Raw genomic sequence first — 15,603 nt, 5'->3', positions numbered from 1 at the left:
TAAGTAAAAGCTGCATCCCTGCTGACCAACATTCATGCATGATACTGGAAGGTCCACTGCATGGTACTGGAGGAAAAGGATAATCACCAGTATCACCCATCTACAAACCCTGCAACCGACAACAACTACTTGCCTGAAAGATACACTGTGCAATAATGACACAAAAGTCATGGTCATAACTAACCACTTCTTAATTGGTTTTAAGTACCACTCCATGAAATGGAACCCATACCTGACACTGCTAAAGTGGTGAAGAACCTGAGACTAGACAGGACATGGACCTAGGGGAAAACCTAATACTATTTATTCTATTAAAGAAACATCATGATAAAATGACTCCTAATGACATACTACACCCATAGATCAGTGCCTCACTCAACCATCATCAGAGAAGCTTTTTCTTGTAGTAAATGGGAATTAACACAGAGACAGAGACCCACAATTGACCAATGTGCAGAGTGACTTTGAGTGCTCAGTCCTAAATGGAAGGTCTTCATCAAATCATCCCCTTCAAAGCTTAGTGATCTGTGGGGAAGAGAGGGAAGACTGTACAAGCCAGAGATGTTGGTTGACTCCAAGGAAACTGTGTCTTCCTGACACATATCAACTCACAGAGACTGTGGCAGCATGCACAAACCTGCACAGATTCAAGCAAGAGTTGACGGGGAGGGAGTGGTAGACCAAAGCTCCCACCCCAGTCAAGAACTTATCTCCAGTTGATACCCGCTGGCGAAGAGAAAATCAGTTTTCTCCAGTGGAGTCATACATACTTTTAATCCCTGTACTTGGGAGTTAGGAGTTACATGCCCTTAATCCCAGCACTGGGAAGGTTGAGACAGGAAGTGATATGGCTGAGCAGAGAAAGGAATATAAGGCAGAAGGAGATAGGTTTGGTGCCTTTTCGGCTGCAGACTCAGAGGCATTCAGTCTGAGGATTCATGGAGACTTCTCCTTTCAGCTGAGGAGTTGCAAGATGAGAAGTGGCTGTGGTTTGTTTCCTCTGATCTTTCAGCATTTACCCCAGATCTGGCTCCAGGTTTTTATTATAAGACCAATTAGGATTCATGCAACATACTGATGTATTGTAGACTTTTCCTGTAACTGTGACAAAATGCCTGGAAAAACAACTTAAGAAGGTCATGGTTTAAGGGTTCCCTTGACAACAGTGGGGAAACCACGGCTTTGGGAGCAGAAGACATTGGTCACTCTGAGTCCTCAGCTGAGAAACTCCCTTTCTCTGGATTCAGGGTGGGTCTTACCTATTCTGATAAACAACAGGAACCAAGCTCACAGCACACCAAGAAGTGGGTGTCTCCCAGGTGGTTTAAATGCAATCAAGCTAACAATCATGGGTAAGGCAGGGTGTTTGAAACCCGGATTTGGTTGACAAATGCACAATTGTGTAAATTCACCACAACTTACATAACTGTCACAAAGTGAAATTTTTATTACATGTAAATTGTAACTTGATCTGCTACTTTAAAAAAGAATACACAATTATGTTCTTCTCCCCTCTAGTTATATATCCAAACAAACAGCAAAGAGAAGTTAATGCTTCCATATTTAATCACTTTTTCTCAGAGTAGTGGTGCTTTATCAAGATATAAACAACACCAAATTTCCAGTTTGGAGAGGTTTATAAATGATTGATTGTTTTTCTAGAATATAAAACTGTAAGTAAGCAAAATAAAATTGCAAGACAGATTGCTATCTTCAGCAATTTTACATCAATATATATCTGTTAAATTATTCAGGGATCTATCGCAATCCTATAATGTGAATAGACACAATATTTTCAGTTCATTTTAAAATTTGAAGAATATTAAACCAATATAAAATTAAAGGCTTTGTCAAAAGTTATGAGACCAAAAAATTAGAAGAAAATATTGATTTTTCCAGACAATGTCTGCTCATTGATATTTAAATTCTCCTCTACAACTATCCTTAGAGCCTATCAAATCTGTCAAGGAAGAACATACCAGAAAACATGGTATCCCCAAGAGGTAACATTTGTTTACTTTCACAAAACACAGACAAACAGAAAGACCAAACACAGACTCTCCACCTGATGCTGATGAGAGAAGGAGGTGTACACCATATCCAGAAAGACCGGCTACCATCATGTCACAAGCTTCCGATATTCACTACGAAAATACTCTATATAAAAATGGTAGCATAGATCCTGGATATCCAGTTCCTCGTGAAATATCAATTCTGTGAGAGTAGGAGGGGCCCCCTCATTTTACTATTGCATCCCTGATGCCCATCAGTTTCCCTGAAGAGTGTAATAACTCAACCTACATCTATAATTTTACAAAACAAAGGAAGCACATGTAAATTGTCCAGCACTTTTCCAGTATCTCTATTCCACATGCGTGTTTATTTCATGCTGCTTATTCGGGGAGGCAGCCATCCATTCTTATATTCTGTGACATATGATGAAACTGTGGTGTGGTGTCTGGTTTTAATGGCAACTTACCACAAATTAGAATCACCTTAGCTGGGAAGCTCAGCTGAGGAATTGTCCTGATTGCCTTAGTTGATGTGGGAAGATCCACCTGCAGTGTGTTTATCTGGTAACAGTCCAGATGAGAAGGGGCATGGCAGAAGGAGGATTACTCATCCTTTGCTCCCTTGGTCTTACTGCTGGTCACCAGGTTGACCCATTCTGTTTCTGCTGCTGCTGCTGCTGCTGCCGCCGCCAATGATGATGATGATGATTCCTTCACTGACATCAGTACCTTCACTTCCAGGCTTTCATCGTGGGTTAAAGACCAGAGGCTCTCCCAAAAATCTTCTAGCATTGTAGCAAGATCAGGACTGCTAAGGCATCCAGCCTCTTGCATGAAACGACTACCAGTTTCTCAGCCTCTCAGATGTGAAACAACTGTTGTTACGATTTCACAATAAGTTGTTTAATAAATTATTTTAATATATGTGCATTCATCCTATCAGAGTTGTTCCTCTAGAGAACTTTGATGTGGTGGTGGTTTAAATAAAATTGGCCCCCATAGGTTCATAGGGACTGGCACCATTGGGAAGTGTGGTCTTGTTGGAGGAAGTATGTCACTGGGGTTGGGCTTTGGGGTTTCAAAAGCTCAAGCCAGGTCCAGGGTCATGCCAATCCTGATGTAGAGCTCTCAGCTACCTCTCCAGTACCAGGTCTGCCTGCATGCCATCATGCTTCCCATCATGGCAATAATGGACTAAACCTCTGAACTGTAAGCCAGTCCCAATTAAATATATTCCCTTATAAGAGTTGCTATGGTCATGGTGTCTTTTCACAGCAACAGAAATCCTAACTAAGACACCTTACTAAAACATGTGTATGTGTTACAGGAGATAAATCAGGGACCAGTAAGGAAACTAATGATTAGCGGCAATTCCACTATTCTGAATAAACAAGAGTCTGACACTTGCACATTGCCGCAAGAAAATTCTCTTACAGGCAAGAGTTGCTTTAGTGTTAGAAGTCAAACCTGTGGCCATGTTGATATCTTGTTTAACATGTAAATTGTTAGGTACTGGAAAGACAGATGGCTCAGCAGCTAGGAGAAGTACTGCTTTTGCAGAGGAACTGAGTTTAGTTCTTAGCACCCACATCTATAGGCTTGCAGTCAATCGCTTGTAACTCCAGCTCCAGAGGATCTCACACACCCTCTCCTGGCCTCCACAGACACTGCACAAATAGGCACATATCCAAATGCAGATATTCACACACATTTATGTAATTTTAAAATATCTTAGAAATATAGTCAGAAGGCTTATGTCATATGAAATTATATTTTGAATTGCGTAGTGATAATAACCATAGTAACAATCAACATGTACTTCTAAGACTGCTTTCTGAATTACAAAAAATCAGTAGCTGCATTAAAAACAAGGACATCAGGAAATTTGTAGACAAATGGATGGAACTAGAGGAAAATCATCCTGAGTGAGGTAACCCAGACCAAGAAAGAGAAACGTGTACGTACTCACTCATAAGTAGATATTGACTGTGAAGTAAAAGATAACCATGCTACAATCCCACAGACCCAGAGAGGCTAGGTAGCAAGGAGGGCCCAGGGGGGATGCTCAGATCTCCCTGGGAAGGGGAAATAGAAGAGATCTCCTGGGTGGACCAAGGGTAAATGGGGATGGGAACTTGAGGGATCAGATTAGGGAATAGATAAGAGGGAGAGAGTATTGAAAGAGATGATTGCAAAGGGGTGGCATTTTGGTGTCAGGTAGAAACCTGATGCAAGTGAAACTCTCACAAATCTATAAGGATGACCCCAGCTAAGATTCCTAACAATAGTGGCTATGCAGCCTGAACTGGCCATCTCCTATGATCAGATTGGTGACTACCCCAGTTGTCATCAGAGAGCCTTCATCCAGTAACTGATGAAAACAGATACAGAAACCCATTGCCAAACATTAGGTGGAGCTTGGGAAATCCTGCAGAAGAGCTGTAGAAAGGATTGTAGGAGCCAGGGGAGTCAAGGACATCACATGATAACCCACAAAAACAACTATCTTGGCTCATAGGAACTCACAGAGTCTGAAGTGACAACCAGGGAGCCTTCATGGAACTGACCTAGGCCCTCTACATATATGTGACAGTTGTGTAGCTTGGTCTACTTGTGGGACTCCTAATATCAGGGGCAGGGGCTGTCCCTAATGCATTGTCTAGCTCTTGGGAACCTATTCCTCATACTGGATTGCCTTGCCCAGCCTTAATGCAAGCTGAGGTGCTTAGTCTTACTGCAATTTGATGTGCCATGCTTTGTTGTACCCATGGGAGGTCTACCCCTTTCTGAACAGAAACAGAGGAGGAAAGGATTGAGGGGGAATGGAGGGGAGGTGGGTGAAGGGAGTGGGAAGAGAGGAGGGAGGGAAACTATGATTAGTGTGTAAAATAAATAGATAAATTAAAATTAGTGACTGATATTATTGCAAATATGAAAAGAACAGTTTAAAAATAGAAAACAAATTTAAAAGTTAGAAGTGTGGTTCATATTAGCTGTGGTCAACTCATTCAATAGCCTAATATTTTAAAAATTATTGAGAATTTCACATATTTTATATAATGTGTTTTGATCTGATGTGACCCCCATCCCCTACTCCCCAATTCCTTCCCTAGCCCCACATCATTTTTCTGTCTGAGCTTCAACTGGGTACACTTAGTTCTGCTTGTACGTGCACAGGTGTAGGACCATTTACTAGAACAGGGGTAGTCTTTCAGGAGCCACGTCCTTGAAGAAAACTGACTCTTCCCCCATGACTGCCATCAATTGTCAATAATTTGTCTGGTAGAGGTGGCTCAAGGCTTAGAGATCCTTGAAGAAAGGGGAAGAGAAATATTGGAAGAGCTAGAGGTGGTGGATTGCTGTAGTAAAGCACTATTTGCTTGATATGGCAGACTTATTGCCTGCATGAACTCAAAGTGTACAAGACCCATACAAGATCAAGCCAAGCAAAAATCTCAACTTTATTTTTTAATCTAAACAAAAAGATTATAATTCTTACAATATATTCACAAGAAGGCAGTTGTGAAGAACAAATGGGATTGAAATGGATGGGAAACAGAACTTTTTGGTTTTTTTTTTTTTTTTTGGTTTTCTGAGACACGGTTTCTCTGTGTCTGTGTAGCCCTACCTGTCCTAGAACTCACTCTGTACACCAGCTGGCCTCAAACTCATAGAGATCCTCCTGCTTCTGCCTCCCAAATGCTGGAATTAAAGGCATGCAAACCACTGCCTCTTTTATTATCATTTATATTTATTTTATGTGCATTGATGCTTTACCTGTATGTATTTCTGTGTGAGGTGTCAGATCTTGAAGTTGCAGACAGTTGTGAGCTGCTATGTGGGTGCTGGGAATCGAACCTGGGTCCTCTGGAAGTGCAGTCAGTGCTTGTAACTGCTCAGCCATCTCTCCAGCCCCTAAATAGAACTTCCAAACAAAGATAAGAGAGACGCATTGCATTAAGTTGCTGGAAAATTGCTTATTAAGCTAAGGTGATTTTTGATAGTCAAAGTATTCAATTCCTTATGAAATACCAATTTTTTCCTATTTTCTCATACCAACAATTTTGTAAGTATTTAATGTAAAAAAAAAATCTCAAGCCTTAAGTACTAGAAAGAGTGATTGTACCAACAAACTGTAGAATAGCAATGTTATAACAGTTAATAAATACAGTTATCTGATAGTAGTCTCGTAAAATTATAACAAAGCTGAAATTTTTCTATTGCCTGGTGACATCATGGGCTTCTATAACACCAGTGTGATATATTACTGATGTATTTATGGTGTTGCTGATGTAAATAAGTGTTTCACAAAAGTTACAGCATATACAACAGGTACTGTTGTGTGACTATGTTTACTGGCTGTGTATATTTACTATGACTAATCCTTATAGTACAAGAGTTCTACTTAATAAAAGTTCACTGCCATGACTGACTCTATGTGATGTTATGCAGGCAGCAGCTGTCTTAGCTACTTTTCTGTTACTGTGATGAAACAGTGTAAGGAAAGGTTTGTTGGGGGCTTATGGTTCCAGAGGGTTAGACCTAACGGCAGCATGGAGATACCTGGTGTCTGGTACCATGGTGGGCCACTGAGAGTTCGCATCTGGAACCACAATCAGGAAAGCCAAGAGAACACATGTGACATGGCATGAGTGACATACTTTCTCCAGCATGGCCATTATCTCCTAATCCTCCCCAAATAGCCAGCAACTGGGTAACAAGTACTCATTTAACTGAGACTTGTGGGGCATCTCATTCAAATGACCACAGCAGCCTTCCACAACCGACATTTGCTGTGTGTCTCCCCTGCAGCGTTTCTTTTTGCTTCATGTTATCTCGTGTTGCTCTGTTCTTTATGTCTCAGAGCAGTAAGCTATGACATCTGGTATGGTGATATTTTATTTGTATTAAAATGTTATCTGTATGTTAATAAATAAAGTTGCCTGGGGGTCAGAGCTATTAGCAAGCCATAGGAAAGCAGGGCAGTGGTGGCGTACGCTTGTAATCCCAGCACTTGGTAGGCAGAGCCAGGTAGATCTCTGTGTGTTCAGGGATACAGTCAGTATTGGATACACATGCCTTTAATCTCAATACCAATCATAGAAAATCTGGAGGTCTATATAGACAGGCTGTGACGAGGCAGTGATGTGGTTGGGTTTACAACCAATGAAAAGGCAGAACAGAAACTCTATATAAAGACTTTAACACAGGAAGTAGCTCTGGTTTGGAGAGGTAGGAACACTGCAGGAAGAAGGGTAAGGTTTTAGCTCTTAGTTCTGACCTCTTGGCTTTCTTCTTTGCATTGGTTCTGTGTTTCTTATTTAATAAGATGGTTGGTTACATCTACAATCTGGCACAGGTGTGACTAAGCTATACAGTCTAGGTTTAAGGCTACTTCATGATGTTCACACAATGATCACATCTCCTATTGTCACATTTTCAGAATATTTCCCCACAAGACTTGTAGGACTTTTTATTTAGAGAAATGTTCTCAGATATCCTTAACTTATCATTTGGGGAAAAAATATGCTTATTTTTAAAATTATCTATAGTTTTATTTGTTTATTTTGCTTAAAATTGGCAAGCATCTGGCTGGGAATGTAGCTCAGCTGATAGAGTGCTTGTCTTGCAAGCACAAGACGCTGGTTCAATCCTCAGCACAGACCTCACTGTCCCTCCCCCTCAAAAAAAAGCACACACTAAAAAAGAAGTCCGTTTGAGCTGGAGAGCTAGCTCAGGAGTTAGGAGCATTTGATATTCTAGCAGAAGATGCAGGACCAGTTCTCAGCACCAACATGGTGCCTCACAACTGTCTATAACTTCAGTTCTAGGGCATTCAGGGAACTCTTCTGGCCTCTCCAGTCAATAGGCATGCAAATGGCACATATACATTCATTCAGGCAAAGACTCATAAAATAAAAATAAATAAATATTTTAAAAATAGTGTTTGTAACTTTTTTAAATCGACGTTACTGATTAATATATATTGCTTTCTGTATGATCAGAGATCTTGTGCAAGAAAATCAATACCCAGTAAAGAACACTCATGCATACACATCAGAAATCCAGCAGACGCCACTGTACAGCTTAAAAATTGATCTATATTCCACAGAACAGAAACTGTTCAGAAACTGTTATTTTTTTATGAAAGCAATGTGATTAGGAACCTTAGGTAAGTAAGTTCACATTTTTTTCTTTTTTTTTGTGGTTTAAATAACAGCTTAAACTCTTGCATTTCAGCCTTTCTTTGCAGTGTGCTTGTACCCGGCAAACAGGCACGGAGTCATTACTCAGTGTGCGATAGCATTTGTAAACAGCAATGAGGTGGAAAATTAATTAAATGTGGCTGAAAATTATAAATTAGTTAACATTTCCTCAAAGTTCTCTTGGTGAATAGCTGCTGTGGGGAAAGCATGGGGGGTCTTTGTGGAAGCCTTTTGCATTTTGCAGAAGGTGGGCCTGCATCTCAAAATGGTAGTGAAACAATATTTCAGGAATTCAGGCCAAAGCTGTCCTGTCATTTCTTTGCAAATGAACAATCAGCCGGTTTCAGATAGTCTGCACAATTCCAATGCATTATGCGTTGTGTATAAGTTAAATCTGGTAAGGGTTTTTATTCATTATTGTATGTATGTACAATGTGTATGTGGGGGGCGAGAGTGCAACATATGTGTATGGAGGTCAGAGGACAACTTCGTGAAGTTCAGTTCTCTCCTCCTCCTTTAGGCGGCTTTGGGGGATTGAACTCAGGTCTCCAGGCTTGCATAACAAGCATTTTACCTGCTGAGCCATCTCACTAGCCCACTTTTTGATTCTTGTTTTAGGAAAACATACTGTATGGGAAACAGACTTTACCTGAACCAATCTTCTTAGAATTCTAAGATTCGGCTAAAATATGCTGTAGTTAACTATAACCACATTTTTTTTTTTCCTTTTGGAAGGAGCCTTTCACACATGCCCCACCAGGAAAATCCATTTTGAGCTTAAAATTGATTTCCACTTATGTTGTAACAGATTGTGTAATCCCTGCATCTAAAACATGCAGCAGTCTGCCTACATTTAGGAGGCAAGTATCCGTATCCAACCAGCAGTCTTACTGCAGATTTTACTCAGGAATTAATGCACATTCCCATTCTCCATCATCCCCCACTTCCCCAACCCCATTTCAATTTTTTTTCTTTCCAGAAACTAAGTTTGACCGATTCTCCCTCCCTCAGGCAACCATATGGCCAAAATGTAATCGTTTTTAACCTAAACCCTGGGCCAATAACACAGAATTCTAGCTCTGTATGTTAGGCAGGCAGTAGTCTGCTTTCTGTCGTTAGAAAAACCTTCAATTTTAGTGAAAATAAAAAGATAGTTGAACTAAGAATTTGGCAGCTAAGGAGATTTGACATCCAAATATTTCAAAATATTTTCACTTACAGTAGAATATGTTCTTTCTCTTCAACCTTATCATCACCCTGTTCATTGATGCCAAACAAGAAATGGAGAGGGGAGAGAGAGAGAGAGAGGAATGAAGAGAGATGGATACTTATGTTTAAAAGCAAGAGACAACCTTCTCCAAGTGGAGGGCAATTGTTTTGTAGGCTAGACATAAATACATCTAATCTCTTAGCTTTGACTTGAGTAAGTGCATATGGTAGGTGTTTCAGTGCAGTTAAGGGGAATTTGGGGAAGTGGTAGAGGAAAAATGTGTCTCTCTCAACCCCAACCCACTTGGCATTTTAGCAACTTTGTGAAAACCAAGCTATCCCCCAAATGGCCAGAAAGACCTTCCTGTATGATCCTTTCTCTCTGTATAGGAGCCTTTGCCTTCCCTGACTCATGAATTCACATGGCTGGGTTCTCGGTGCCCACAGCAATACCAATGAAGAGCTGGAATTATTTTCCAAGTCTGTAAACTGAATGACCAGGTCTGTTCCTGACCAGATCTTACTTCGCAGGTACTCAGTCAGTACTGGCTGAAGGGATCACTTTAGTTATCAACAATGGACTGTACACTTGAAAGTCGCTAAGAGAACCTGCAAGTGTTCTCGACATTAGTAAACATGGGAGTAAATGTGTGTGTCGGCTCACTTGACTCAGTCATTTCATCATGCATATGTATTTCAAAAAAGTTGTATACAGTAAAGATATGCAATTTTGTTTGTCAATAAAATAAAAAGAAACAAAAAAAAGCAAACAAAATAGATGGGAGAATATGTGGTTGAAACAGTTTGACATACAGGAATATTTATAATAATACTCTTCCCAAATCTCCTCATGGTTTATTGATAATCCATACTGTACAGTGAGTGAGGAGGGTTAGTGGAGGGAGAGAGAAGAGAGAGAAGCAACTCCTGATCTGGAGAACTGGGCTTATGCAGACTCAGAGTTCACAGGAAACAAGGGCCAGAAAATGAAGGATGAACATGTAAGGTACATTATCCCTGACATTCTAGGCTGAAACATATCTCAGCAGTCTCTATTTCCAAATGTATAAACTTTTAGTACTCGTTTTAAGATTTTTGTGGCACTGTGCACCAAAATAACACTAATTAGTATAAAACCATCCAATTCTATTACAATGGGCACAGTGCTTTCAAGTGCTAATAGGAGCTTTGGGAGCAGTAAAAAAGAAAAGAGGCCATCCCTTTCATGAATTGCTATATGGCAATGGCTGCGGTTGGTTCTTCCAGCTCCTTTGTAATTCAGCTGATTAAAAACTAGGCTCTCTCTCTCTCTCTCTCTCTCTCTCTCTCTCTCTCTCTCTCTCTCTCTCTCTCTCTCTCACACACACACACACACACACACACGCACACACACACACATACACACACACACACTATATATATATATATATATATATATATATATATATATATATATATATTACTCACCCTTTATGTAACAGAACATTTAATACTAAAATAAGTTAAGATGGGAAGGATGCAAGCAAAGCAAGTTACACTTTTCTGAGAGGAAAAACTTAAGTCAACAGACGCCGGTGTGACAGCTGTGAGGATGACCCCTTGGGGCTCTTCTCTTCAGTGTCAGCAGGGAAGGATGCCCGCAGAACCTGAATCAGTCTTTGTATCAGCAAAGCAATGCCTCCTAAGTTAAACCAGGGATAGAAATTTAACTCCTCCTCAGGTCAGCTCCTCAGCAGTGGATAAGAAGATCTCAAGATTAGCCAGAGCATCAGGTTATCAGTGTTGCATTCTGGGATTGCAGCCTTCAGAGGTTCAAGGTGAATCGGGTCTCAACTCAGAATAATTGCTCTTACTTTGGGGCAATTTATTTGTTGTCTCAGATTCCCTATATGGAAAACTATAGAGAAAAATACAAGATTCCTCCTGAGCTGTCCATATGAGAAAAGTCTGTCCACGATCAATGAAAGCCTCAGAAGATGACTGGAAACCAGGTGGTAGCCCAAGCCAAGCCCTGAAAAAGTGAGGGGTGAAGTGTTTAAAGAGAGCCTATTTTCAAGGCCAGCAAGAGAAGCAACATGGTACAAATAGGAAAAGGTTAAAGGAGACAGCATAAAAGCCATGTTTTCTTCCTGTCCATGCACCATATTTATTAAGTGTCTGCTTCCTGCATCGGGCGCTTTGACACAGTAGGAGAGCAGCAGGCAGGTTCCCTCCTCACAATCTTTCAACCACTGTAAAGCAGAAACAGAGAACAGTAAAGCAAAGGGGAACCACAGGACATTTAGCTTTCTGAGTAGTTCCCTTTGTTTTCTGTATGTCCTACAATGAACATGTGTTGTGTTTATAATACAAGTGTATTTTAACATCCGTTTCGGATTTACGTTTATCAAGTTGGTTTTATACAACTGCTTTTCAAAAGAGATGGTTACAACAATGAACTGTCTGGAAGGTCAGATGAAATGGCTTCTGAACATCACACAACTATCGTGAATAAACTTAAGAGAGACAGGCTCACACACAAGCACATCTTGCTAAAGGAACTTTTTTTTTTTTTTCAGGGAAGCTAGGATTAAAACCTAAGTCTTCTAAAGTCTGAATCGGAGCCCTTCCGACTTCCTGGCAGTATCTGCAAATAACTTCAATACACACCCTCAAAGATCAAGGCATGGCCTGCCATATCTTCAGTCATTTAAAAAAGGGGGAAAAAACTATATAAGAAAAGCAACTTCCACATGTGCCCTACCCTGTTGTTTTCATTCTCATAGCTCTTTAATCTTTCTTCTTTTATTTTATTTTCTATTTCTAAATAAAGACATAGCCTTAAATTTCAAGTGGGAATGAAATTTTTAAAAATGAGAAAACAAAACACATTCTATTCCAAATTTCTAAATTATTAATGCTTAATTATTTTTCCTCTTTTCCTTGAGTTGGAAAGTTTTTCTAAATTATAATTATTCTATATACTCAGTTATAAGGGTTTTGAGGATTTCAGCTGCAATTATGCAAAAGAAATAAGATTGTTGGTTAATAATGAGAAAATAGTTGTAAACTAAAAGGTTACTAAATAGATCAGACAAAACATCTTAGCTCAGCATTTCCTTAAATACCTGTCCATCATAAAGCACTAGACTCATGAAATGCTTACTGAGAAAAGGAGTTAGGAGCCTTCAGAGAGCATTTTATGTTCTCATCCTATTGTGGAGATTCCCAGTGGACTTTGCAAAAATTTTGAGGGAAACAATGTTTAAGGAAAGGAAAAACATGTTTAATTCCTTTTTTCTCCAAGTATCTTCAGAATTTATTTGACTATAACATTTAAAAAATATTTTATATTTATCAATTTCCTTAAATAAAAACAAACTTTTGTCTCCATTGCATTGGGATCCTTTCCAAAATTATTCCAGTGACGGATTTTTAAAAGGATAATACATTGCCGAACAGAGCTGTTCTTGCCATTCAGAATCCATCTGGAAAAGACTGAGAACAAGGGTCTTCCCCATCCATTGGTCAGAAATGGGAGAGAAGCAGGGATACTCAGTGTCTCTGCTCATAGGGAAATCAACCAAGAAAGACAACATCTCACTCCACTCCTTAGTGTCTTCAAATCTTCAAACATAACATTTCAGGTTGTAAATTTCCCTTGTGAAGAGATGTCCATCAATGAAGGAATGAACAGGAGACGTGACTTGTTGCTATTACCGACAAGTCTTCTAGCATGCTTCCTTCTTAACTCCAATTATTTCTTTGTTTTACTCCACCCTTATGTCCACATTCAAGTCCATAAGTAAATTGATCCAAAATTGGGATATTTCTCTTCTTATTTAACGTCTATGCCACCCCCTCTCCTATTCTGTAACTACCCTTTTCTTATTGTCTATTCTATGCTCAGTAGACATTGATTAGAGATGTGTTTGGAGACACTCATCACCTAGACTCCTGCATTCAGGACTTGCTGGCTTTTGCCAAGACTACTGTATTAGTGGGGAGGGGTGTCTATTAGCTCACAGTTACAGGTTACAGTCTATCGTTTTGAAGACGTCACAGTGGTGGGAATTTTAGACAGCTGGTTATATTGCCTCCATGGTCAAAAAGCAGAGATGGGTATAGAGAGATAGCTCAGCAGTTATCATGATGTTCTTCATGCGGAGCAGAGCTCAGATCCCAGCACCCAGGTGGAGCAGCTCACAAATGCCTGTAACTCCTGCTCCAAGAGATCTATCTTCTTTTTCTGACATGCTCACATGCATACACACAAATAAAGTCACATCTTCTTATTTTAAAGCAGAAAGAGAAGAATGCCTGTGTCCAGCTTACTCTCTCCTTTTCCGTCAGCCTAGGACCATGAAACAGTGCTGCCCACATTCAGGGTGGGTATTCCCACCTCAATTAACTCAGTTAAGAAAATTCTTCACAGGCATGCTTTCAGGCCAGCCTGAAGTAGAAAATTTCTCGTTTAGGTCACTATCCCAAGTGATTCCAGATTGTATCAAGTTGACAATCAGAATTAACCATCACAGTGACGGCTGGCAATGGGCTGACAAGTTCTCATTTTTTCTCACTTAGAAGCTATGGGCTGTGACCTTCCTCTCTGCTGTTCTTCTAGCATTTCCTTTGTACCTTTTTTAAAGCATGTATCAGGATTTGTCTTGAGTCAGAATTATTTATGCATGTGTCTATTTTCTGCCTTTGATTATGGACCCCTTTTGGGCAAGTCTCATATTTAATTCATTGTATCTCACCCACCTTGGGCAGGGGGCCTCACACTGAGCACTCCCCTAAACATAGAGCACTGCCAATCTGACAGATTGCATCAAGCCTGTTCTAAACTTTCTTGCGATCTTTGTCACTAAAAGCCATTGTCATTCTTTTCCTAGAGAAACATTTATAAAGCTAAAAGTTAAGAAACTTCCTTTCAGTGATGAGGCAACTATGGATGGCAGAAATGGGGGGCCCGAATGAATCTTCCTATTGTTACCCCTGAGTCAATTCCACTTTCTTAAAGTTGGAATTCTTTTATACCTTATTCACAGACTAAGCAAAAGGAAGTCACCTCTCCTATTGAGACATTTCCCTTTTCATGGTTTCTTACACAAAGGAATGACTGCATAGAACTTCCCATTATCTAAATAGCTAGAGAAGGGAAGAGTAGGGAAGTATTGAAGAAAATATATGGCGGTGACCTCTTTTACCCGTTACTAAGAAGGAAAAACCATGGAAAGTTGGCTATTCCTGTGGATGATCTCATGGCTTACTCAGTTCAAGACACTGTTCACACTTACTGAAAATGAAATGCAGAGACATGAAGAAGTGTGTGGTGAGAGGAAACACCTCTGCACTGACATGGAATTCAGGTCAACTAATATGGGAAGCAGGAGGTCACGCTGAAGTGCTGTCAGAGCCTTCTAACTTTAGGCATGGTAACTTCCTAGTCCCAAAGTTTATCTGCCCCTTGCTGTCAAGAATCTGACAGGAAAGGCCAAGGTAAACAGAGGTAGAAACCTGCAGTTTTCAGGGTTCCTCTTGGTGCCTTCCAGGAAGCCAGGAAGACTTAAAACTGAAGACCACTATGGAGAGGGCTGTGCTGTTGACTTTTGTGTTGACTTGACATGGGCTAGAGGCATCTGGGAAGAGGGAACCTCAGTTGAGAAAATGCCTCCATCAGCTTGGCCTGTGGGCAAGTCTGTGAGGGCATTTCTTTGATGAATGATGGGTGTGGGATAGCAGAGCCCACTGTTGGTGCCACCCCTGGGTTGGTGGTTCTCTGTAATGCAGGAAAGCAAGCTGGAAAGCAACAGCACTCCGTGGCCTCAGGTTCAGCTCCTGCCTCCGGGTTCCTGCCTTTACTTCTTGCTCTGATTTCTCTTTTTGATGGACTACAACTTGTAAGGTGAAATAAACCCTTTCCTTTCCAAGTTGCTTTTGATCTTGCAGTTTAATGCAGCGATAGAAGCTAAGTAGGACAGGAGGTCACTGAAGCTTAAGTTTTAAGAGCACCTTGTGTCCCTCTTTACCTTAGAAAAGATGATATTTATTGCCCAGTGTAACTCATAGCTAGGAGCATCAACAGTGAGATGCCAGGCTTCCCTGATTGTGGCCAAAGCTAACCTGAGGTGTCGCTGACATAAGCTATGAAAACACTTATTGTCTAATTCCTCTTCATCACAGAGCTGTCCTAG

The sequence above is a fragment of the Peromyscus californicus genome, unplaced genomic scaffold (assembly GCF_007827085.1).
Source record: "Peromyscus californicus insignis strain IS unplaced genomic scaffold, ASM782708v3 Scaffold_19__1_contigs__length_69161282, whole genome shotgun sequence".
NCBI classification, from domain to species: Eukaryota; Metazoa; Chordata; class Mammalia; order Rodentia; family Cricetidae; genus Peromyscus; species Peromyscus californicus.
This window is presented reverse-complemented; position numbering follows the sequence as displayed.